At 38.8% G+C, this 24,857-nt stretch overlaps 1 protein-coding gene across 4 annotated transcripts in view; it reads left to right on the top strand.

The window, feature by feature from the left end:
* Positions 1 to 24,857, top strand: part of RCAN2 (regulator of calcineurin 2) — a 361,427-nt gene that overhangs the window by 7,317 nt on the left and 329,253 nt on the right. Inside the window, exons 1-2 of one of the 4 annotated variants that reach the window (XM_072642344.1) lie at positions 4,115 to 4,424; positions 21,884 to 21,949. The exons of 1 other annotated variant lie outside the window; for it this stretch is intronic. The gene's annotated coding sequence lies outside the window, so the exon portion shown is untranslated. Of the gene's footprint in view, positions 1 to 4,089; positions 4,425 to 21,883; positions 21,950 to 24,857 lie in introns of those variants that run through there. 2 more of the 4 variants (XM_072642343.1, XM_072642346.1) reach the window with 2 other exon arrangements.

The raw sequence follows: 24,857 nt of genomic DNA, 5'->3' as shown, positions 1-24,857 counted from the left end.
TTCTCCCCCTCCCCTTTTTTTGATTCAGTTTTTCCAACTGTAAAATGGGGATAGTAACAGTACCTTCTTCTCATGGTAATTATAACAATTCAATCAGATAATATTGTAAAACAAACAGTATAGTTTCTGGTATATAGTAGGAATTATATAAATCTTTACTCTTTATCTTGTTGTCTTGTAAATATTGCCCCTCCCTTCTTTTTTTATTGTTGTGCTTCTCTTTTGGTGACTGGGGACAGTGACAAATGACTTCCTTAGGTTAGGAGGAGGCTGAAACAGCTTTGAGGTCTAGTCCTTGGTTGAAATCTGCCATCAAAGGGGAAGGAAAGTGAGTGAAAGTAGAATACAAGGAAAAAAAGATAAAAATTACTAAAGATTCAAGAAGACAACTCAAAACACAAGCAGTCCTTTCCTCTGTTTGCCATGAAATCTCATGTCTTCCACCCTTCTGAATGATTGTTGCCCCAAGGAGCACTGATTCCCCTTCACAGGAGGGCTGCTGTGGATAGAGACACAATATACTCCCAGAGGCTGTGATCTCTCTACATACCAAATTACTGCAGATTTTTACTCATTATAAGGTCCCCATATCCCATTATTGACTCTTTTGCCTCCTATCGGAGTGATCTTCAGTGTGACTGCTTCCCACTACTAAATCAATATTTTCTCTTTTCTTTCCACCTATTTCAATCCCTCCCTTTGCCACTTCACCCATTCTCCAGTAGGGACCACGGAAGTCATTTTCCATTCATTTTTCCCATTGACTTGATTAGGGTACATTCAACATCACTTTCTTCTTATTCCCCTCTGTCCTTTTATATTCCCTCTCATTCTTCAGTTTTATTCTCTCCTGCCTCGCAGAATCCAAACCACTGACTCAAAGGTGGGGTATTATGAGATGTAATCCATGATGTTTCAAGCCTGAAACCTCCACCATTATGTCTTCAACCTTGTTTCCTTGTGCACTTTTAGAAAGAAATGGTTGAATAATCCCTCTGTTTTTGTTTCTGTTTTTTACTCCATAGGTGTCTTTCTCTTTCTTGTTCTCCCCCTTTTCCTTTTTTTCTGAGTTAATTAATTTCACTATTTGTTCCTTAGTTGCGGTACTTATTTATCTTTCTTGTGTTTCTGTTGTCTGAAGTATTTGCAAAGTGAATTCTGCTTACATCTGGTTTTCTTTGTAGGAATGTTTCAGATGTTTCTCTTATTAAATGTCTATTGCTTTTCATTGATGCTTAGGCTCTGGTTTGTAGAGCATGTAACCTTAAGTTACACCTTGAACTACTTTGCTCTTTGGAAGATTTTATTCTGTTTTCGTCAGCAGTTTCTGGTGGGTATAGAATATTCTTTTGTTATCATTATTTGAATTTCCTTCCCTTTATATTTGTACTTTTTTCTCTTGTTCACTTGCAGAATGTGTTGTTTTTTTTTTGCCATTGCAATTGTTAGCTGTAACCACTATGTGTCTAAGTTTGATGCATAAATGATTTTTTGTTTGTTTTTTTCTGAAGACAATCTGCAGATTATTTTCATTGACATCTTATTTTCTGTATTCAGAAGTTCTGAATAGTTTCTCTTGTACTATTTCTTACATTTTGGTGTTCAAGTTTTTTGACTTGGAATGTTCTTCTGGAAGACCTATAACCTGTGGTTTGTTCTTATGCATAATGTCCTCAAAGTCAATATATTTTGCTTGTATAGAGCTCATATTTTCTTTAAACATTATTGCCTTTGCTTCTCTTCTTCCAGATTGATCTCCTAGAAAAACTTCCGTATATTTGTATTCATAATCCATTGCTTGCTTTCTGAATTCTTTGGTGAGGTTTGCCACTGTGGATTTGTTTTTTTTTTTTTTTCTATCCTGTTGATTATTTCTGCTGTGGTCATAAATTCTGATTTCACAATTCTTACTTCTTTCCTAAACCATTCAAGAATATCCTGCTGTGGTTCTAATATCTCTTGAGAATCCACAGGGTCCTTTATCTCATCAAGTATTAATTCATTTTCTTTTCTTCTGCAATATAGATTCAGAGATATTTGGAGTTATTTAGATGTCCTGGAGGGCATCTTCTCTTCTCTTATAAATATATTTCATGCTTATGTACCTGCTTGTGCTTTGAGTTTTCTTTCTCCTGAATCTTTAGCACTATCTGTCTCTTTTCCTTATACTCTACTTTCACTTATTTTTCCCCTAAGGGCTAGACCCCAAAACTGTTTTAGCCTCCTCCTAATCTGGGAAATTTGCTTTTCACTGACCTCAGTCTCTGCCCCTAGTGACTTCTAGGAGGATAGAAAGAGGAACAAAACTGACCTCAGGAGAATGCCAGTCCCCTTTCCTTCAGACCTACTGGAATACCCTCTCATCCCCATCCCAGCACTGGTACCCTTTCCCATTCCTTTCTTCATTAGTTCTCTGGTTCATCATTTGGATAGCACAGCATGATATGTGGCTGCCACTTGGAGCAGAGAGGAACTATCCTTCTTCCTGTACCTCTACTTCTCCCATACAAGATGTGATAGAGGAAAGTTGAGTTTTGTTGCTTATTGCCTCAGAATGGTGAAGTGAGTACAAGGTTAAAAGTGTACTGGTGGAGAGGACAGCAGCAACCAAGAAATTGCTAAGTGGCTCCCAGAGCACAACCGTTTGGATCTTGTTATGCAGTCCTGGCAGATTATAAGGGATAGTGTTCAAAGTACTGTTGAGTTAGTTTGTCCAGGAATTGGGATTGGTATTTTCTGTAGTTAGTTGAATGGATTGTTTCTTCATTAGGAACCTTGGTGTTTTAAACTTAGGAGAGAACTGTAATTGCCCTGCTAGTTGTGAATAATTCATATTTTGGAGAAGTCTGGGAGACCATGAGGATTAGAGAAAGTTTTATTGGTCACATGACCCAGAAGCCTCTATCTACTTTTTACGTATTGTGTATAAACTCATTTTCTTTTCCCCCAGCAGAGTGCAAACTACTGGAATCAGGAAATCTTTTGCTTTTGTCCCAGTTTTCCTCTGCTTCTTTGCCCCATCTCAGCAAAATGCCAGTATACATCAGGTGCTTAAGAATGCTCATTAAGTGAATGAAGGATATTGGATTAGACGATCTAAAGCAGAGGTCCTTAACCTGTTTTAAGGAATTCATGAGTAGATTTAAGGGGCTTCTGTGGACTTGGATTGGGAAAAAAATTACATTTTTATTTTCACTAGCTTCTAACAGAAATTTAGCAGTTCCTTAAATTATAAATATAGGAAACAAATCATTATTTTGAGAAGTTTGTAGGTTTTACCAAACTACCAAAAGGGTCCAAATTAAAACTCTAATTCATTCTCTCTCTCTCTCTCTCTCTCTCTCTCTCTCTCTCTCTCTCTCTCTCCCCCTCCCTCCCTCTTTCCTTTTATTTTATACCTTGAAACCCCTCCCCAGTCAATTTCACCTTTTAATGGAACATACAATTCTTCAGTTCGCCATGACTCTCAATCATCTTATCAGTCTGTCATAAACAGTCACAGGCTCTGTACGTGTCTTTATCAGTTTCCCTTCTTAAGCCTTTGCTTACTTTCTCAGCTAACATCCAACTACTTCTCATCACTACCTGTCTTCCAACCAGACCTTTGTTACCAACCAAAACCATCACACTCCCTCCGCACTCTCATTTGTTATCATTCAAGCCATAGTTCCTAGCCTCTCTGTGACAGTGATACTCAGGCTAACGTCAGTCATTCTTTTCTGAATCTTTTTCAGGGCAAACCAGGGCAACAGAAAAATTGAGGTCTCTGAGGGGGTATTTGGGGTGGGATGCTGGATGGACCGGCATGTGGGGGTGTGCTACTGGGGGTGAATTGGAAGTTGCGAGGTCTGTGCGTGTCTTGGGGAGAACAAGTAAAGGTGGTAGAGGTGGGGAGACGGAAAGGAGAGCCGAGCCTTGAAGCTTTGAATTTCCTCCGGTATAGTTGGAGGCTGGCTTGATGAGTTGGAGCCCATCGCGGCTCCTCTGTGTCCTGCTGTGCCCCTCCCTGGAACAGCTTTGTCCCGGGTGACAGCAGTGGAGGTTGGGGCGGGGGGGGGGGGGGGGGAGACAAGGGAGGGAGAAAGAAGAGAGAGGGAGGGAGGGAGGAGGGAGAGAGAGGAAGAGAGCTAGGCAGCCTTTCAGTTGCTGCGGGCCAAGAAGGCAGGTTGGGCGCTGTGGACACTCTCTAAACACACCTCCGCACCACCGGCACTCACACCCATTTGCACACACACGCGGACACACATCAGCAGGGGCAGGTGAGGAACGCTGAGCACTGTCCTGAGGGGTCCGACACCCACCATCCTTTTCGCAGCGTCTGGGGCAAGTGCAGATTGCCCTGCCTTGCTGAGTCCAACTAAGCCGAGCCAGCCTCCGGACCCCGACCCGCTGCCCTGCTCAGGGGCATCTCGGACACTCGGCAGGTCAGTTACGTAACAGCGCCAGTCCCTGGATCACCCCACCTAACACATGCGCCTGACCGGCGGCGGGGAAGGTGGGGGAGAGCGCTCCGTCCGCCCTGGTCTCGTAAGGTTGGGGGCTGGTTAGGTCTGGGAGTGCGAGCCTGCCCAGTTTTTAGAGGGGAGAGGGGGGGAAATGGGGGAAGGGTTCGTTGTGTATGGGGTTGGGGGGACCAGCACCCCCTCTGTTTAGTCGGGCAGTGGGCAGCAGTGGTCCTGGGGGCTGTTCCCCTCCTTTCCTCCCTCCTCCGTCACCCCGGCTGAGGCGTTTCCGATGGGACCCGGTGGGCTGCATCTCCGTGGCGGTGAGAGTTCGAATGAGCCCAGGCGCAAGAATTCCGCTTTCTGGAAAAATGGGTTTCGCGTGAAGTAGCTGAGGTCAAAGAGTAGCAGCAGGTGGATAAGCGGAGTAGAGGAAAGAAAATAATGCCCCCGGAACTGGGGACCCGCCAAGGGAGCTTGGGGCGGGGGGCGCTTAGAAGAAAGCGAACCCCCCCAGGCCCAGGGGTAGGAGGATGCGAGTGCTGGGGAAGGGGCGACTTGTTGCCTGGTGGCTGAGCTAGCTGGGAATTTGCCTTGAGGGGAATTAGCTAGCTTGGGTCATCTAAAAATAACTTCACGTTTGTAAAGTGAAAGAACTAGACTGTTCTGTGTCTGCTTGGCCCAGGATTGGGGGATGCTTCGCTTTAGAAGTCACAGGAGGGAACAGGAAAATCTCAACTTGCCGGAGAGATCCCATCACTTTCTCATATCGCTTTGGTTTCCAGGGCAGCTCTGTTGGACTTTGAGTTAATGATTCATTTTCTAAGGCATTCAGTTTCTTTTTTTCATCCGTAAAAGAATAAAGCCAGAGTTCATGGAGCCTGCTGCTTTAGACCTTCTCTCATGTGGCTCATTGGGCCAGTTTAAGCATCAGCTGCAGTGCCATGGGGGAGGGGGGGGGTTACAGTAAAGAAGGGGTTAAACATGTATTTTTATGATTTTGCTAGCAAGGTTTTTAGAAACCTTTCCTGTTATTTCAGTTTACTGAAGGAAAAAAAAAACCTCCTGATATGTACTTAAAATGTTAAGCATAAAAACCGAATCCCATTCCTGTGGTACTGGAATTCTCATACAGATCATAGGATTTAGACTTGGAAAGGCCTTTAAAGATCATTCAGCACAAATATTTGTTTTTACAGATGAGGAAACTAATGCTCAGAGAGGTTTAGTGACTTGCCTAAGGACCCACAGCTGATAGATAGAAGAGGTTTTGGAACACACCTGGTCCAAACTTCTATATCTGCAGACAGGACTTTTCAGAGAGTTAAACACCATTTAGGAGAAGAAGAATATTGTTAGCGATATCATAATCTAGCAACTTCATCTTCTTTTATATCCAATCTAAAATTATGGAGCAAAAAAGGCAAAAGATACTTCATGATGACTTGCTAAACAGCCCCAGTTTGAGGGTGTTATGAAGTGAGAAATTCATAGGAAATATGCTTGAGGGAGAAGCGCATTAACAATGGCTCTCCAGTGCTGGCGGATACTTGGCAGGATTTCAGACCCTATTTATTGACTGTCTTTACCTTAAAGCCTTTATATCAAGCATTGCCAATCATTGGGCCCTTTTAGCCCATGTTTTGTGTTGTATAGGAATTTAATACTGAAAACAGATAAAACCAAGATATATTTACCAGGAACCCACTGTGTGCAAAGCACTATTTGGGTATAGGAGGGCTATTTGATGCAAATATTTCCAGTACCACACAGGGTTGTTCTAGGTGGACTTCCTAAGCTTTTGCTCCATTGGTTCTTTCAGAGCTTAATTCCCTGCCTTAGATTATGGGAAAATTTACTGATTTATCTTGTGAGTAAAATTTGACTAACATAAACGATGCCTTGGAAGCACTGTCATTTACAAGTACTCATCCCACTCCTTTTAAAAACACCTGCCTAATCAGGCAAAGAGATGCATATGCATTGCAAATCTATCTGTTCTCATTCTTTAGGCCATTTATTTTGCTTTCCTTAAAGTTATCATTTTTTTATTCTCTTTTCTCTGCTCCTCTAGTCTATCCCCCCCACCTCTGTTTTCAACAAGCACATTTCATGGGATTTGGCACTCCTGAGTCCTATTTTATCTGCCACTGGGAAAGCATTTGTCTGAACGCTGAAATGCTCTTGAGTAGGAGTGACCTAGCTCCTTGAATGTATATCCCACCTGGTAGTTGTATTGTCTCTTATGTCAGTCTACTTTTAGAGATTCATTCCTTTGGCTTACCTTAAAATCTCCATGCTTCACTTTTAACATGTAAATTCAGAGGAGGAACCATCTACGAAGCTTTTGTCAGTCTTTGACAACTTAGTGTGGTTACGTTTTTTATATATATTTTTCAAGGGTATTTGGTGGTGGTCCTAGGTTCTGGAAGATGGCTGGATAAGTGGAAGAGGTTCAGACAATGACAGTATAGAGGGAGGAGGAGGGAGGGGTGATTTTGGAGGACTGAGTGCTGATTAGGGAAAGTGAGTCTCAGTAGTGGCCTGCAGTAAGGATTTTGTTGGAGAAGCTAAATGACCAGAAGGTATTTGACCTATGAAGAGAAAGCTATAGAAAGAGGATTTTGGAAGGAACTAATTTTCCTTTAAAGTGCTGCCAAGGGGCATTGCTGATGTTGAAACCAAAGTTGTATTGATGTAGCAGGAGCCATCATGCTTTGGAAAGAGCCCTTGATTTGGACTTCAATTCTACCTCCAACCACTTACTTAAACTTGGACGAATGACAGGCACTCTACATCTCAATTTTCTCATATTTAAAATGAAGGGATTGAACTAGATGACCTCTACCAACCCTTCCAGCCCTAGATCTGCTACCTCAGTGTCCTAGAAAGAGCACCAGAATTTGAAGTCATAAGACCTGACTTTTCCAATCCTGGCTCTGCCATTTATTAACCTTGAGCAAGTCACTGAGCCTCAATTTCCCTGTCTGCTAAATGGAGAGATAGTAAAATTTGCACTGTCTCCCAGGATTGTTTTAAGGATGAAATGAGGGAATGTAATTTGAAAGGGAAACATAAGCTATCATATTGACTATAGCATATTTAACGCTCTCTATATGTGTGTATATACATACACATATACGTGTATATATATATATATATATATACACACACACATACATATGCCTTGAACCCTACTAGTTTAGTTTGTTAATTGTCCAGAACACAGTAAAGCAACAATATTGTCTAAAGTCAGTGATTTTAGTTGGATTTATCATTATAGCAGATAGGATAAAATATTGGATTTTGTTATTTCTCTTTGTTTTCCCCCCTCTTCCCATATATTTTATATCTTTGTGAACAATCATTTTTATACTTGTTAAATTTTAACTATTTTTTTACCCTGTCAGTTTATTTTACTGGCCATCAGGTGCCCCCGGCATGATCTGAATAACCTAAGATGGATCATTTTTGTTTTTACACATGGAAGCAGCCTGAGACTGAACAGAAGCTATTTTTCAATGTCTTAAAAAATAACTAAAGTGAGTGACTGTGAAGGGCACTCTCTGGAGGTTAAAAAAGTTGGGGGGAAAATGGCATTTCCCAAAATAGCCTAAGCTCAATTTCCCAAACTTCAAAATGTCCACAGAAAATCTCTTTCTGCCCATCAGAAGAAGGAGTTATGTCACAGAGCATTCATTTATTAGGTACTTCATGACAGTAATTCGTATTTCTATTGTATTTATACATTGATGAGTTACCTTTTTCATAGCATCCCTGTGAGATAGTAACAACAATATTAATAGCTAACATTTCTAGAGCCCTAAAGTTCATAAGCCATTTCGTTTTATGTGCAAACTGTCCCCAAAGTCTTAGTTTACAAAGACTTTTGGGACATTTTGTGTATTATGTTTGGTAACAAAATAACGCTGTGAGATAAGTACCAGAAGTGATCTTATCCCCCAGTGTTCAGATGAGCAAACTGAGTTTCAAAGAAGTTAAATGACACGTGTGAATCAGAGATTACAAGTGTTTTGGAACTTGAAAAGACCTTGATCTAGTCCAGGGATGGGGAACCTTCAGCTTTGAGGCTACATGTGGCCTTCTAGGTCTTTAGTTGCAGACTTTTGACTAAGTCCAAGTTTTACACAACATTTTTTCTGAGTGAAAAGGCAGAGCATTTGAGGTTAAGTGACTTGGCCAAGTCACACAGCAAGTAAGTGTCAAGTATCTGAGGCTGGATTTGAACTCAAGTACTCTTGACTTCAGGGTTGGTGCTTTATTCATTACTCTACCTAGCTGCCCCAACAAGTCTTTTTGTTAAGGGGATTTATTCTTTGAAGTCAAAGGGCTGCACTTAAGGACCTAGAGGGCCACATGTGACCTCGAGGCCACAGCTTCCCCACCCCTAGTCTATTCTAACCCTCTCATTTTATAGATCAAGGTGAAATAATCTGCCCATGGTCACACAGGTAGGATCTGCGATTTGAACTCAGATTCCCTGATTCCAGATCCATTACAAAATAATTCAACTGGCTGTTGTTAGAACCAGGATTACAACTCAGATGCATCACTGTTTTTAATTGTACCCTCCTCACCCTCACCTATTAGCAGATTCCAGTGGCTCCCTCTCACTTTCAGAATCAAATGCAAAATCTTCTGTTTGGTGTTCAAAGGCTTTCATAATCTATCCACCCCTCACCCCCCCACCTTTCCAGTCTTCTGCTACCTTAATTCTCCACATCTATTCTTAGATCCAGTGATACTGACCTCCTAGCTGTTCCACGAGCAAGATATTCACTTCTCAGATCCAGGCATTTTGTTGTGCTGTCTCCCATGCCTGGAAAGCTCTCCCTCCTCATTTCCATCTTCTGCCTTCCTTGGTTTCCTTTAAGTCTAAACTAAAATCCCATATTCTACAAGAAGCTTATCATAACCCCTGATGATTCTAGCACCTTCCCTCTCTTATTTCTATTTATCCTGCATATAGCTTATTTGTACTTCTTTGTTTGTTTGTCTCCCTCATTAGACTATAAGCTCCTTGAGGGCAGGAATTATCTTTTGCCTTTTTTTTTTTAATCTCTAGCACTTTGTACAATGCCTGACATATAGTGTCTAGTCATTTTTTCAGTCACGTCTCACTTGTTGTGACCCCATTTGGGGTTTTCTTGGCAAAGATATTGGAGTGATTTGCCATTCTCTAGATCATTTTCCTGATGAGGAAACAAACTGAGATAAAGAAGGGTAAGTGACTTGCCCAGGGTCACACAATTATTACGTGTCTGAGGCCATATTTGAGCTCAGGAAGATGTATCTTCCTGATTCCAAGACCAGTTTTCTAACTACTTTACCACCTAGAGGCCCCTGGGATACTGTAGGCACTTAATAACTGATTGATTGATGGACCAATTAAATATTGCCTCTCCTCTTTATCCCTCATTTTCCTCACATATAAAAGAAGATTGTATAACTGTGCTCCAGTTGGGCAGGGTTTGACTAGAAGGCCCAGCAGTAAACAGAAGGTCAGAGCATTGAATGTGGCATTGAATGGCATAATTAACGAGTGGAGTACAATGGGATGTAAGCTGGTTTGTGCTGATAATGTTTAACAACAAGTTCTCTGGAAAAGAAAAAATAAAAAGGAAATTCTTAAGTTCAATCTGCATTATTAATATTGTCTTGCAGATTTCTGAAGTATAAATGATCACACTAAAAAATGACTCCAGTTGGTCTCAGCACATCCCTGGATGTGAGGGCATTGTGAATTCAGAGGCCTGACCTGTTCAGGCCACATCATATTAGACCAAACTGGAGGAAACATGTAAATTTGGGATCTAAGTGGGTAAACTTCGGTCAGTGTCCAAAGAATCAGACCAGGATGGAAAACACAGGCAGAAGGAAAGTATACAGATAGGCAAAACATGTAGGCAGGTTAAATCAGGTAGGGAATAGGATCTGATCATTATGTTCTTAAAGTGTCTCAGACTTTGAGTTGGTTGAATGCACTCCACATCATAGTGTTCCTGGGACAGAGTGACCGTAATGCTACCCTGTTTCTGAAACCCCTTATTGATGTGGCTATATATTGGAATTGGTATGTATTGCTCATCAGAGCAAACTAGGGCTCTGTAGGCATCCTGATCAAGGGGCAAAAATCCAGGCAAAAAGCAAGGACCTTTGAAGGTTTCTATGAGTTCTAGAATATCTGAATTGAGATATTCAGTTGTTATTGTTGATTTTTGTTCAGTTATGTTCCACTCTTTGTGACCCCATGGACCAGGGATTCATTGCCTAATGATTTTATTACTGAATTCCAGAGCACATTAATATTACACTGTCTACGCAGAAGCCTGCAGATTTTCCGACAAGCAGTTGGCCAATGGCCAGAGTAGATCTGCCCAAATACACAGAGCCAGTTAAGTACACTTGAACTATTAGGACTATTAGCTCTGATTTGAAATGGGAAGAATAGAGCCCTGCCTAAGTGGGAATGCATGAATGAAATGAATGAAAAATATATTAAGCACCCATCATATGCCGTTATAATTTGGGGATAGAGATGCAAAAATAAGACAGTCCCTGCCTTTGAGAAGTTTGCATTGTAATAGGATGAGACAACACAAAGAAAGAGGGATGGTGATTAGGGAGGGGACTTGTGGTTTCAGAAGTTAAGGAGTGGTGCACAAATGTAGTCCTCTTTCCAGAAACATAGGTCCTGTTGATTTGTTAATTGTTCCCAGAGCCAGAGGTGGAACTCACCCTCGGCACTGGAGAGCAGCACAGGTGGCAAGATGTTCTGGATGGATGAATGTGTGGGCATTAGTCCTACCTTTTTCATCCTTTCAAGTCTGTCAAAGCAAAGTTATGCTTGTGCTAGATTTGAAGTCAGGGAACCTGAACTTGAATTTTAATCTTTTCACAAGTTGTGACTCTAGGCAAGTTACCTTCTCTGTGTCTCAGTGCACTCATTTGTAAAATGAAGGGGTTGGAGGTTCCTACCAGCTCTAAATCATTCCTCCTGTGAAAGTTTGAGTATTTCATAAGTATTCTACCCACCCACCCCATCTCCCATGGGATCCCTCTTATTTTCTATCACCAATCTAACTCAAAATTTGTAATACTTGGTTCTGACTGACTGTAATTGGTTCTGCACAGCTGCACAGGGCTTATAATATTATCATACTCAGAGAATTTTATCTATCTACAAATGGACACCGGATCAAAGTATTTATTTCCTTTATGCTTATTCTGTATATGCTTATTATATATGTCCCAGTTGTCTCTTCCATGAGAATGTAATCTCCTTTTAAGTAGAGACTTTCATTTACTCTTTTTGTATCCCTAGCACCCTAGCTATGTGCCTGGGAAGTAGCAGCATTTCATAAATGCTTGCTGATTAATTGAAAGGGATTCAGTCCAACCCCCTAATTTTACAGAACAGAGAATTGAGGCCCAGAGAAACTGAACAATTTGCCTAAAGTCACACAAGTAAATAGGAGAGCTAAGGTTTAAGTCATTCCCTGAAACTCTAATTTGAGGGATCCTTGTATTTGGACATATTGCTCTTCTGCAAATACACTATTTCTAACATGTACTAAACCATCTTAGCTAAAGGATTATTTTTGTGTTCAATCTATGATTTTTTGAGGATCATTATAGTAGAAACTAATTTGTTCACTAAATTGAGGGTTACTTTTGAGATAACTGCTTTATTTTTTTGGTAGGGGGAGTAAATACTATACTATACTATAAAGCTACCAGAGAGACCATTTTTATTAAATTGACTTGTTAATTCAGCCAAAAAAACCCCACCTTATTTGAATGTTAATTTATTCTAATCTGAACCAGCTAGCTATTAGATTAAATTGATTGACTCAGTCAGATGTCTTGATATACTGTGAATATTAAATCAAATGTAGACTTCTGAAGTTTTATTTTTGCCCTTCTTCGTCCCTATATCACTTCCTTCCCACCCTAATACAGTGCCAGGAACATCACTGGAGCTTAATAAATGTTTGTCGATTGGTTGATTGAAACCAAGCAACAAATGTTATCTGGTTCATGCCTGTAATAGCACCACAGTCCTGGGATTTCTTATGGAGCCTCTAGACCCTAACCCAACTTGTCCTAGAAGAACAAATGCCTTAGAAAGTTTTGCCAGAGAAGCCAGGCTTCACTGACCTTGTGCCAAGGATTCATCACAACAAATTTTCTTTGCTGTTCTCTGTGCCCAAGATCTCAGCTGGCTTGGCAGCTAAGTCTGGTCCACAAGATCCTCCAAGGCAACACCCACATTAAGACACAAACACACTGATGGTCCCAAAGAGAAAGACAGTCATAGACCCAAAGGGAAACACGCCCAGGGACAGACACCTAATCTACCCAGCTTTACTATTCATGTATCAGGATTGTGTTTACATTTCTGTTAAGGATAAGGATTAAGAAAATTTAGTTGACTGATTACAAGGTCAATTAATCTTTGAAATGGAAAATGGAAACATTTTCGTGTATGAGTTCAAAAACATCTTCATTTACTGGAGAGAACTAATAACTAGAACAAATAATCTTTTTGCCTTGACAAGGTAAGTGCAAACAGGGCCACGTTTCATGAATATGTTAATGTGTCTCCTGGAGAAGATGCTAATAATATTCAAGCTTTCACAGTGACAAAGTCACAACCTTAGGCAGACTATTTACATGTTAGCCAAGAAGGATACTTAGTAGCACTCATTTTACTACCTGGTCTATTTTTCAATATTTAATTTTGTTCAACAGTCATCCTCGGATTGTTGTTTAGAATTAAATGCCATAGTTTGGCAGTGACATTAAGGTGATGACCTAGACTAATGAAAGTAGGGAAAGACTTGGGGTAATGAAGATCTGGGTGCAAACTGTACATTAAACACCAGCTATGTCACATCCTTTCTGAACTTCAGTTTCCTCATCTATAAAATAGAGATAATAGCATCTAATTCATGGGATTTTTGTGAGGCTGAAATGATATTTTGAACATAAAGATAATTTGCAAACCTTAAAGCTTTTTATAAATGTGATGTTATAATGTCAGTTTTTAACTGTGGTAGGCAAGTCAACAAGTATTCATTGATCACTTACTGTGTGCCATGCAGTGTGCTAGGCTTTGGAGATACAAATACAAGCAAAAAGAAGAGCAGTTCGTACTTTCCAGGAGCTTATATTCTAATGGGAGTTGGAAAGTGAGGAATGGGGATATGCCCATTGGGGCTTGGCAGTTAAATCTGAAGAATGGGATAGCTGCTCTGAGGCCTTCCTTAAAATAGAGGTTATAGTTTCTGGTCTCCCCCTTGTGACTGTATGGCCTTGGGTAAGTAAGTCATTTCATTCTGGGCTTTGGTTTCATGTGTCAAATGAAGAACTTGGACAAGATTAAGGTCGGTTTCACCTCTAAAGTTTGATGGTTCTGTAATATACTCCTGTCTGAACCTATCCATCATACTTGCTTTTGACTTTATCTTAGAAGTAGATGCGGACTGTCATAGCTCACATTCTACCTGTACATTTAGAGACACCTTTTACATGAGCTGTTTTGAAAATGTGTGATCCACAAGCAGTCAGGGGATCACACCCTGGCAGTGCTAGTTTTACATTTTGCAGAGATGGTGGGAGGGGAGCAGACTTGTGGTTGTGTTGATTTAGGGAACTTCCTTCAAAGACATTCTCTCTTCCTCCAGATCAACATGAACTCAACAATTACTCAACACAGTTACATGCACAGGCCAACTGTGGCCCTAGAGAACCATCTGGACCATGGAGAAATTAAGTATCTAGAGCAAGTATGTACAGAACTGAATCCACGCCTTCTTGACTCTGAGGCTGATTTTTTTGGTCCATTATACCAAACCATGACTCAGCTTAGGATTTGCTCAATTCCTCGATAATTCTTGTCTAACAGAACAAGGGACTGGAACCAGGTAGGAGATTGAATGAGTTCTTGGTCACTGGAGAGCTTCAAATAGGTCATTTGTTGGAGAAATTGTTGAGGATACATTCTTTGGGTAGGAGTAAAGCAAAGTGATCTCTGTGTTTTTTTCCATCTTGATTTCTGTGATTAAAAGGTTAGGCAGCCATGAGGAGAAGTGATTTCAGCAACCCTTCAGTCCCCTCATTTTCCCAATCTCTTTTTCATGGATCTTTCTAGAAATTTCTTCATGAGTCATTCCATTAGCATGTGACATTCCTGTGTTTGCAGACTGTTGTTATCCTTTTTGTCTCCAGCTTAGTACGGTGCCTAAAGTAGTTTTTAAATGTTTGTTGACTGACCTACTGACTTTCAGTTTAAGTAAACTTACCTTTCCGTATCTTGTATGCACATACTTATTCATAGGAAGTCTTTTCATTAGAAGTTTCTTGAAGACAGGGACTGGTTTTGGTTTTCTTAGTACCTTTAGGAGTTAGCACAGCATAATACACATTGTAGATACCCAATAAGTGCTTATTATTGGTTGGTGGTTAAAATTCTTATGCATGTGAAGACTTTGAGCGAAGCTTAGTGTTTTGTTTTGTTTTTTATCTTGGTTAGTTTTTTTTTTTTTGGAGATTCCAGCTCTTCTTTGAACATGACCTGGTGTGTGTGTGTTTGTGTGTGTGTGTGTTGTATATATTGTGTGTGTGTGTGTGTGTGTGTGTGTGTGAAAGGGGGATGGTTAACTCCCTGGGCTTTCTCGTTACTAACTATACTAAACTTTGGTCCTTTCTAAACTCCAATTTAAGGCACTGCACTCCTTGAGTCTACTTGACTGCCTGACTTCAGAAATATTGGCACTGGAATCTTAATCACCTTTCCTCTGTCAGCTGTTTCCACAGTGGTTACATGTATGAGTCTAAGCATCTGCTTTTTCTTTTCTTTTTGTCCTTGTCTATTGCACACTCCAGATGGCAAAAGAATGTACCAATCTAGAAAAGCAAAAGTGTAAGTAATTGGAAAAGTGTATAGGAGAAGACCACTCAGTCCCAACTGAGTAGCTAAACTTTTTAACCTGTTGAACTTAATTTCCCCAAGGTCAACTCAGCTTTCATAATTCTTTTTAGATTAAGAGCCAGCCCAGACCAGATACTTCTATCTAATTCCTGATCTCTTGGACACTGGTGGCTACCGCCTCAACATGCCCTCAGGTCAATTGAGGATTCACCCAATGGACATTCTGGATCAAGTTCATTCATTGCTTCTAATCCCAGGCTTACTTGAGCCAACCTAGAAGAATTTCAATTTCATAGAGGATTTGGGATCTATTCCACTCATACTCCTGTGGGCTGTCTTTTTTTAATGGAATGTTTTATTTTGCTTAGTAATAGCAATCTAAATGAATTGATTTTAATTCATAGGGTACAAACAATTTTTCAGCCATTTCCTCATTTTTCTTCCCTTCTGATTCTTTGGTTTATTTATTCATTCTCATTCAAAGTTCCTCTCATATGGTCATAATTATTTCTAGTTCCACTTTTTCTTAACATTATTTCATAGAGGTCCTTCTGGATTTCTTTTTATTCCTTAACATCCATCAATCTTAATCATATTGTAGTATTCCAGCACATTAATGCACCACAGTTCAGTGAACTATTCCTCCATTGTAGGACGATAGATTGCTTCCAGCATTTTAAATACTGCTGGGAACATCTCTGAACAGGGGGCTCTTTTTAAATGATTTTTTTTTTTGTAAGACTTCCAGGGTTTATTTCCAACAATGGAATAATGGGGTAAAACTCCATGATAATTTTTGGCTTTGATTTACTTTTAATTTTTTTCAATGATCAGGCATTTATTTTCTTTCAAGAATCAACCATTTATTTCTTTTCACTCTCCTACCTCCTGGGGTATGGGAATGGGTGGGAGTAGTGGGGAGTAATGGGGTAGGGAAACCCTGGAACAAAGGAAACCAAACGATTTCCCATATTTGGCCATATCCAAAGTGTGTGTCTCATTCACTTCTTAGTACCTCACTGCTTTATAGGATAAAGCTTGTACAATTTGCTGCACACTTTTAGAACTAGCAAATGAATGACTCTGCCTGTTTTTTCCACAACATGGCCAGAGTTAGAGGTGGTTGCTTTTATTTATTTTTTAAATTGGTCATCTGTAGTGCAGTGGAATGAGTATTGGATTTTTTAATTGGAGGACCTGGGTATTTGAATCTTAGCTTTGTTTCTTACTACCTGTGTGCACTTGGGCAAATCACTTGACCTATCTGAGCCTCAGTTTCCTCATCTTGAGGAGGTTGGACTTGAGGATGTTTCCAGGTCTAAATCTATTAAACTAACTTTCCCTTCCCCCCAATAAAGGAAAGAAAACTACAATACAGTAAAGCCAATGTTTCCCTTGCCTCAAATACAGGAACAATTCAATCTTATGTGTAGTTCAGGGTAGCTAGACTGCACAATGGATAGAGTGCCTCTCATGAGTCAAGAAGACTCAACTTCCTGAGTTTAAATGTGGTCTCAGACACTTACTAACGGTGTGACCTTGGTCAAGTCACTTCATTCTGTTTGCCTCAGTTTCCTCATCTGTAAAATGAACTGGAGAAGGAAATGACAGACCACTCTAGTATCTGCCAAGAAAACCCCAAATGGTGTTGCAGATTTGAATATGAGTGAAGTGACCGAACAAGAACAACTAAGCTCCTGAGGGAAAGGGTTATAAGGCAGAAAAGTTTCCTGGGGAGAAAGGAAGGAGGCAGAGATATAGAGTGGGGTGGAATTAAAAAAAGGTGGGGGAATACCTTAAAAGAGGAGGGCTTGATTCTGAAGCTCAGTGCACTAGCCACTTTTGTTTTCAAGCTTCAGTAGATTTCCCCATGAAAGACGGAGCCTATTAGGATTCAGTGCAATAACATGGATTACAGCATTCATGCATCTTGTCTGTCATTAAGAGAATGACCACTGTTGAAGTTACATCTCTCCGACTATAGGACTATTCTTAGCCAAGAGGTCAGGGAAATTTTGCTTTCATCATCTCTAATGATAGTGGCATTCGGCTCCCAAATCCCTCCCATGGCACTTAGCCTTTCAAGTGTGTCACTGGAAAAAGGCTTGAACAGAAAGTCCAATGTCAGAATTATCAGGATTCTAGATCTCCCCATACACTTAGAGTTTGTCATTCTAGGGTGGAAATTGCAGTTGCTGATAGCTTTCCTGAGCGTGGTCAACAAGGAAAGCATTCTCATCAGCCAACAGGCACTTACACCCACCCCAATCTTTAACTGACTTAGTGGAATGATGCCCAGCAATGACTTCAGTCATGATTAATATTATCAGGCACTTTCTATTTCACTGAAATGCTGGGTTGTTTTCTTTGAAAACAAATTTTTTAAAAAAAACTATGAAGTCTATGAAGGTGCTATAGACAATAATTCTCACAAACTGTTCATAAATTGGACATGTGTGGAAAATCCACTGATAATTTTGTCCCCCTTCTATCCATCCGTGTGCCTTTTACATGGTAGGTACTCAATAAAGATTTTTTTTAAAATTGAAGGATTTTAAGGGACATCAAAACCAAAAGATACCATAGTGTAACATGGCAGCCAAAAACAAATTTAATCTCAGAACACTTGGTTAGTTCCATATGCCTACTTTCTTGTCTCTCCAAAATCATTATGATAATGGTCCGGAATGTTCTTGGTGAAAAAAATGAGTAGGGAGTAAGCAGGCTTTACAGGGGATCATCTTTAGGGTCACACAATTGACAGAAAATGACAAAGGATAGAAGATCCTTTGTGTTTGACTTCAAAAAAGTGCCTGGCTTGGTACACAAAAATGAAGTCTCTGAGGTTCTCCTTAGACAAGGTATCTCTGATGCGGGTATCAAAATTATATAACCTGCAGTAGACAAGAGTAGGGAGGTTACTTTGTTCATTAAGTTACTGAATGTTGATTGACATCCAGGGAGGGCTTAAGCAAGGAGATAGATTGGTAGCCTCCTTCAAGGCACAGCTGAGGTACTACATCCTCCAGAAGGTTTTTATTATTATTATTAATTCTTCAGTTTCTAGTGTACTTTCCCTCCTCTAGGACTTTGAACATGGTTTTGATTTACTTACTTGTGGACACGTCCCATCTTCTCTGTAGAATGTAAGACTCTGGAGGTTAGGAATTGTTTGTCTTTTTTCTTTTTCTTTCTTTCTTTTTGCATCCCAAGCACCTAGCACAATGCCTTAAATATAGTAAGAGTTCAAAAAATTTACCTTCTGAAAGAATAGGAGAGGGGTTAAATGGAGGGAGAGAATTATAACTGAAAATAAAAATTTTTTAAAAATTGAAATGAGTTTAGAATTGAATAATATAGAATTGTGTAGTACATAAAATCAAAACAAAAAAGGCTTTTTTAAATGAAACTCTCCAAACTCTCATTTGTACAGAAAAAATTCTGCTATTACTACCACTATTGCTACTATTACCACTACTTCTGTAGCTAGGTAGCATTTATAAAACATTTCACAAAATATATTCTCATTTTTCATCCTCACAATAATCCTGCGGGGTAGGTTCTGTTATTATTCCCATTTTACAGATGAGGAAACTGAGGCAGACAGAAGTTAAGTGACTTGATCAGAGATACACAACTGATGTTGAATTCGAACTCAGGATTATCCAGATTCTAAGTTCACTGCTCTATACATAATGCCATCTCACTGCCTATTCTAGATTTGTAATTGGAATGCATCACAGAATTAAGTTTTCTTAAGCAAAATCCACACACATAATGTCAAGATTGACTAAACTAAGGAAAACCAGAGTAGATAGAAAACAGATATTATCCAGATTATGACATGTAACTGGATAAGTAACGTGCCAAATTGCAGCCACTTTGAAGAAACAATGAGCTAGACGTAGGTTAAAGGAGAGAAAGAAGAATATTTGGATAGACTGAGCCTGAGAAATTGTGCAGTGCTTTTAATGGCCCCAAACCATCTGTCACTGATACAATCATTGCCCTTGGGGATACAGCATGACTGTAAATAATGGAAAGCATAATAATAGAACTCAAAATGCCACTTTAGGGTGACAAATAGATCCATGGTATCCAGAATAAGGAGGGCGATCTTTCTACTTTTTGTGATCTTGGTCAGGTTCTATTTGGAATATAGTATGCAGTTTGGATATCATAATTAGGTGTCACTCACATAGTCTTGGGTGTCAAGACAAGGATATGGACAAACTTGTTCAATATAGAACAGGGATCCTTTAATGTTCTTTGTGTCATAGACCCCTTTGGTTCTGGTGAAGCTTATGTACCCTTTCTCAGAGAAACATAGAGAATTATAAAGGAAACCAATTATACTGAAATAAAGCTATCAAGGGGGAAACTAGGTGACTCGGTAGATAGAGGGCTGGGCCTGAAGTTAGGAAGACTCTTCTTCCTGAGTTCAAATCTGACCTCAAACACTTACTAGCTGTGTGACCCTGGGTAAGTCACTTAACCCTGTTTGCCTCAGTTTCCCCATATGTAAAATGATGTGGAGAAAGAAACGGCAAACACTCCAGTATCTTTGCCAAGAAAACCCCAAATAGAGTACCAGAGAACCAGAAATGACGGAAATAGCTGAACAACAACAGTTATTAAGATATTAAAAAAAAAAGTTCATGGACTCTAGATTAAGAATTCCTGGCCTAGAAGGTGACTACAGAGGTGAAAGAGTCTGAAAAGTATGCCATTTGAAAACTGATTTAAGGAAATTTGAGCATTTACTTATAAAAGGGAAGCCTTAGGAACACCATAATAGACGTCTTCAACATTTAAATGGTTGTCATTTAGAGTCCAAGCAATTAAAGGCCCTCAATATAGCACTATTTCCACATGATACGGTACAGAATCTGAGCAGACACTGTTGAACAGTATAAACAAAACTGTTAATTCCTCCAGTTATCAGAAGCTTCCACCAGCAGCCAGCCATGTTTTAAAAACTGAAATTATTCACAAGGGCAGGCCAGTGCACAGCCTATTTTAGGTCAATGAATCAACAAAAATCTATGAAATTCCTATGATGTGCCAGACATTGTGTGAGCTACTGGAGATAGAAAGACAGAACTGAATAGTCTGTGCTCTTGAAGGGACATGATCTTTTCCCAGTAGTGATGGGAGCAATATTCCATTGCTTCAGGCACCTTCCCCAACTACTTGACCTAGATCCACCATATAGAAGAAAGCCACTGTCCATTTTGTAGTCACGCAGGAATCTCAGTTCCTATTCCATAGCGGTTGAGTACCCCTCTCTTCATTCCATGGTGAAATAGAAACTTCTCACTAGAAGATATAGTGAAACAATGCTGTAGAACTCTTTAGGCAACTGGGTAGCACAGTAGATAGGGTGCTAATCCTGGATTCAGGAAGATTGAAGTCTACATATGGTCTCAAACACTATCTATATGACTTTGGGTAAGTCACTTACTTAACTTCCTCATCTCTTAAATGGGTATAATAATAGTAACCTGGGTTGGTTTGAAGATGAAATATGACAATAATTATTTATAACAATTTGTATATTTATGAAATATAATTTTATATATTTAAATACAATTTTATAATATGTACTTATAATGTTATGGTATATTTATATACAAATATAACTATAATATTTATTATAGTTTATAAAGAACTTAACACACAGTGTCTGGCACTTAGTTGACACTTTATAAATGCTAGTTATTATTTTTATCATTATTATTAAACTAAACTGGTAGAGAGGTAATGATGATGAATTGAATCATTCTGGCAAATAATTTGGAATTATATCTAAAAAGTCACTAAGCTGTAGATACCCTTTAACCCAGTAACACTACTACAAGGCATGTACCTAATAGTAGATCAGAGGGAAAAGACCTATATGTGGAAGAATATTTATAGCAACACTTTTTGTTGTAGCAAAGAACTGGAAACAAAATAGGTGTCCAATAGTTGGAGATGATAGAATGAACTGTGGTATGTTAATGTAATGGAATGTTATCATTTCATAGGCAATGAGGAATATGACAGATTTAGAGAAGTATGGAGATGCTTGTATGACCTGATATATAGTGAGGTTAGCAGATCATTAGGGATGACCACAACAGAAATGTGAGGGGATACAATTATGCAAGAACTCTGGACTCTGCTCAGAGCCATAGTCAATCATGAATTAAAAATACCTATGATGAAACCAATCCTCTTCCCCTTGGCAGAGGGGTGAGAGACTAGAGATTCAGGATCAAATGTGCATTCTCAGACATGATTAGTGCATTGGTTTGTTCTGCCTGACTATACATATTTGTTATTTTAAGGGAATGCTTCCACTAGGGAGAGTGGGAGAGAAGAGCTGGGTTGTTGGGTAAGAATGTGGTTCAGTCATTTTCAGTCGTATCTGACTCTTCATGACCTCATTTGGGATTGTTTTGGCAGAGATACTGGAGTGGTTTGTCATTTCCTTTTCCAGATCATTTTACAGATGAGGAAACTGAGGCAAACATGGTGAAATGACTTGTCCAGGGTCATACAACTGGTAAGTGTCTGAGGCCAGTTTTGAACTCATGAGATGAATCTTCCTGACTCCAATTAAGTAAACCGTATCCACTGAGCTACCTAGCTGCTTCATAATACATATGGAGAATTTTTTTTGTTATGATTTTTTTAGTCATTGAAATGAATTCAAGTATAAATGGTTATTAAACAAGTTTAAGTGGTTGTATAAATGTTCAATATTGTTTTTATTAAAATATTTATGTTTAAAAAAAAAGATTGTGATAACAGACACGTGTAAAATGAATTTGTCCTTTCAGATTTCCCAGAGTTGCTGTCAAAACCTGATTGACTTGGAAGTAGCTCAACCTTGATAAGTGTACATTCTTATTAGGACCTTCTGTAAAATTTCCAAGCAATTAAGAATTTTGAATCACAAGAGAAAAAAAAAACTTTCATATTTTTATCTGGACACACAGAAAATCTCTGCATAAACATCTAAGAGGAAGTCAAAGAAACCATTTCAGATACAGAGTGTGAAAACTGTCGTACTAAGTCTTTGGAACATCTTCTATAGTATTTAGCTGAAATTAAACAAACATTTTCTGATAGTCAACAGATAGACACTGAGTGTTGCTGAGTCGAGCTCAGGAAGAACTAGGAGGTAATGAAAAGTAGAGTCAGAAGGGGGAGCCTCGAGGTAAGATTTGTTAAAAGGCTTAAACAATAGGCTAGGCAAGGCTGATAAGTGACTTAATTATACTAGTAGCAAGAAGAGGATCACTACTCCATTCCCAGACCAATACCTAGAAAGAACTCCTTCCTTATTCTTACGGAAATAATTCTCTTTAAAGAACACTTTGTAATTGAATTGATGCAAGTATTCCATAGTTGGAGGAATATTTAGTGCTCATGGCTGGGACATGTCAATATTATAAAAATGGCAATACTACGAAAGTTAATTTATAGCATTAATGCTATGCCAATCAAAGTACTCTACTTTGAGGAAAATACCCTGTAGCATTCATTGATAAGAAGAAAGGTCACACGTGAGAATATTTATAACAGCACTTTTTGTGGTAGCAAAGAATTGGAAACAAAATAAATGCCCATCGACTGGGAAATGGTTAAACACATTGTGGTAAAAAGATTGTAATGGAATATTACTCTGCTATAAGAAAGGAAGAATATAGAGAAGCACAGGAAGACTGACATGAAGTGATGCAGAGTAAACAGAGCCAAGAAAATGGTATACATAATGATTACAATGATGTATATTGAAAGAACAACCAAATACACATGCAGAAAAAAAACAAAAGTGAATGCTGCTGAATTACAAAGAGCAAGTAAGAATCAATAGGTGAGATAAAAGAAGACATTCTCACCCCTTTGCAGAAGTAAGAAATGTATAAGTGTTGCACATTGCACAAAATTTCAGGCTTTTATATTCATCAGTTATGCTTTATTTTTGCCTCTTCTTTTTCTTTTTGTCTTAAAAAAAACCCTAGAATATGAGATATTCCTTTGGAGGAAAATTGGGGGAAATTTTGGTAACATAAAAAACAAATAAATCAAAAAAAACTTATTTAAAAAAAGAAAATGTATGTTGCAGAATTACAGAAAACTAGCATAGGCCCAAAGAAAAGATATGACACACCACTCTTTTGCAAAAGTGTTGGGTCCATGCATATGGTTGACTGTATGTTTTCAATTTTTTTCGATGTATTGAGTATTGTATTTTAACTGATTTTTCTCTTTTGTTCTTTTTCTTTAAAATATCCTTTATTGCATGGGATAACTAAAAAGGGCAAGGGACACTGAGAGAAATGTAGATGATATAAAAACAAAAGTATCAATAAAATGTATTTTTAAAGATTATAAGATCTTTGAGGTTAGGAACTATGTATTTTTCACCTTTGTATCCCATTACTTAGCACACTGTCATGCATACAGTAGATCCTTAGTAAATGTATTTTTTAAAAAAATTATTGTTGAGTAGACAAATGGTAGAATTTATAACACTTGGAAACTGATTAGCAAAAGGAAGTGAGGGAAGAAGTAAGGGAAAGGTCAAAGATTAATGAGATTAAAGGGTAGATGTTAGGAGGTAATGATTTTGTGGGGTAAATTGATGAGTTCCGTTGGGAATGTGTTTAGTTCAAGGAATTAGTTGGATGCCAGGTGGAGATAAACATCAGAGAATTATGAAAGTAGGAATGGAACTTTGGAAAATTCTAATCATCTTCAACAGCATTAACTTTGTGGTTTTTTGTATTTTATTTTTTTTTAATCTTCAACTTTTATTCCTACCACAATTTGATCTCTGATCTGAAAGTCAATCAATTTTCCTAAATGCCTTTCAACCACTGGAAAAATCTTCTATTAGTTTCCTTAATGTTTCTTTACTCTGTGGTTAACAACATATATGTCTTACCAACCTCTTGGATTTTTTAAAATAGATTTTTATAGATTGCAATATTTATCAAATTTCTGAGACCAGTTCATTATTAAAGCCTTTTAAGTGAATTACAACCTGAGGAATATCTCATTCTATGGGGTTAGTAACTAATAGATAGTAAATGGAAGGGATCTTGGAGGCAATCTACTCCAACTTCCTCATTTTAGGGATGAGGAAACTAAGGCACAGGGTGATTAAATGATTTGCCAAAGGGCACAGAAGTAATAAGCATCAGGGATAAGATTTGAACCCATTGTTCAAATACAACCACAGAACCACTGTTCTTTCATACTTCACCATGATGCCTCATTGTCTGTCCTTTCTAGGTACATTTAAGAAAAAAAAATTCCTTTTCTCTTTTTATTCCTGTGTTGCCTAAGAGCCATAGTTCAGGAAAGTCCAAAATTAATCTTTCACTTCTGGTGCCACATGTTGTTTACAAGAGAAAGAAAGGACTGACCCAGATTCTAGATGATCTAAAAACACTGAAACT

Source organism: Notamacropus eugenii, chromosome 2 (assembly GCF_028372415.1).
Source record: "Notamacropus eugenii isolate mMacEug1 chromosome 2, mMacEug1.pri_v2, whole genome shotgun sequence".
Taxonomy (NCBI): domain Eukaryota; kingdom Metazoa; phylum Chordata; class Mammalia; order Diprotodontia; family Macropodidae; genus Notamacropus; species Notamacropus eugenii.
The sequence above is the reverse complement of the archived record's forward strand: the minus strand, read 5'-3'. Positions and strand labels throughout refer to the sequence as shown.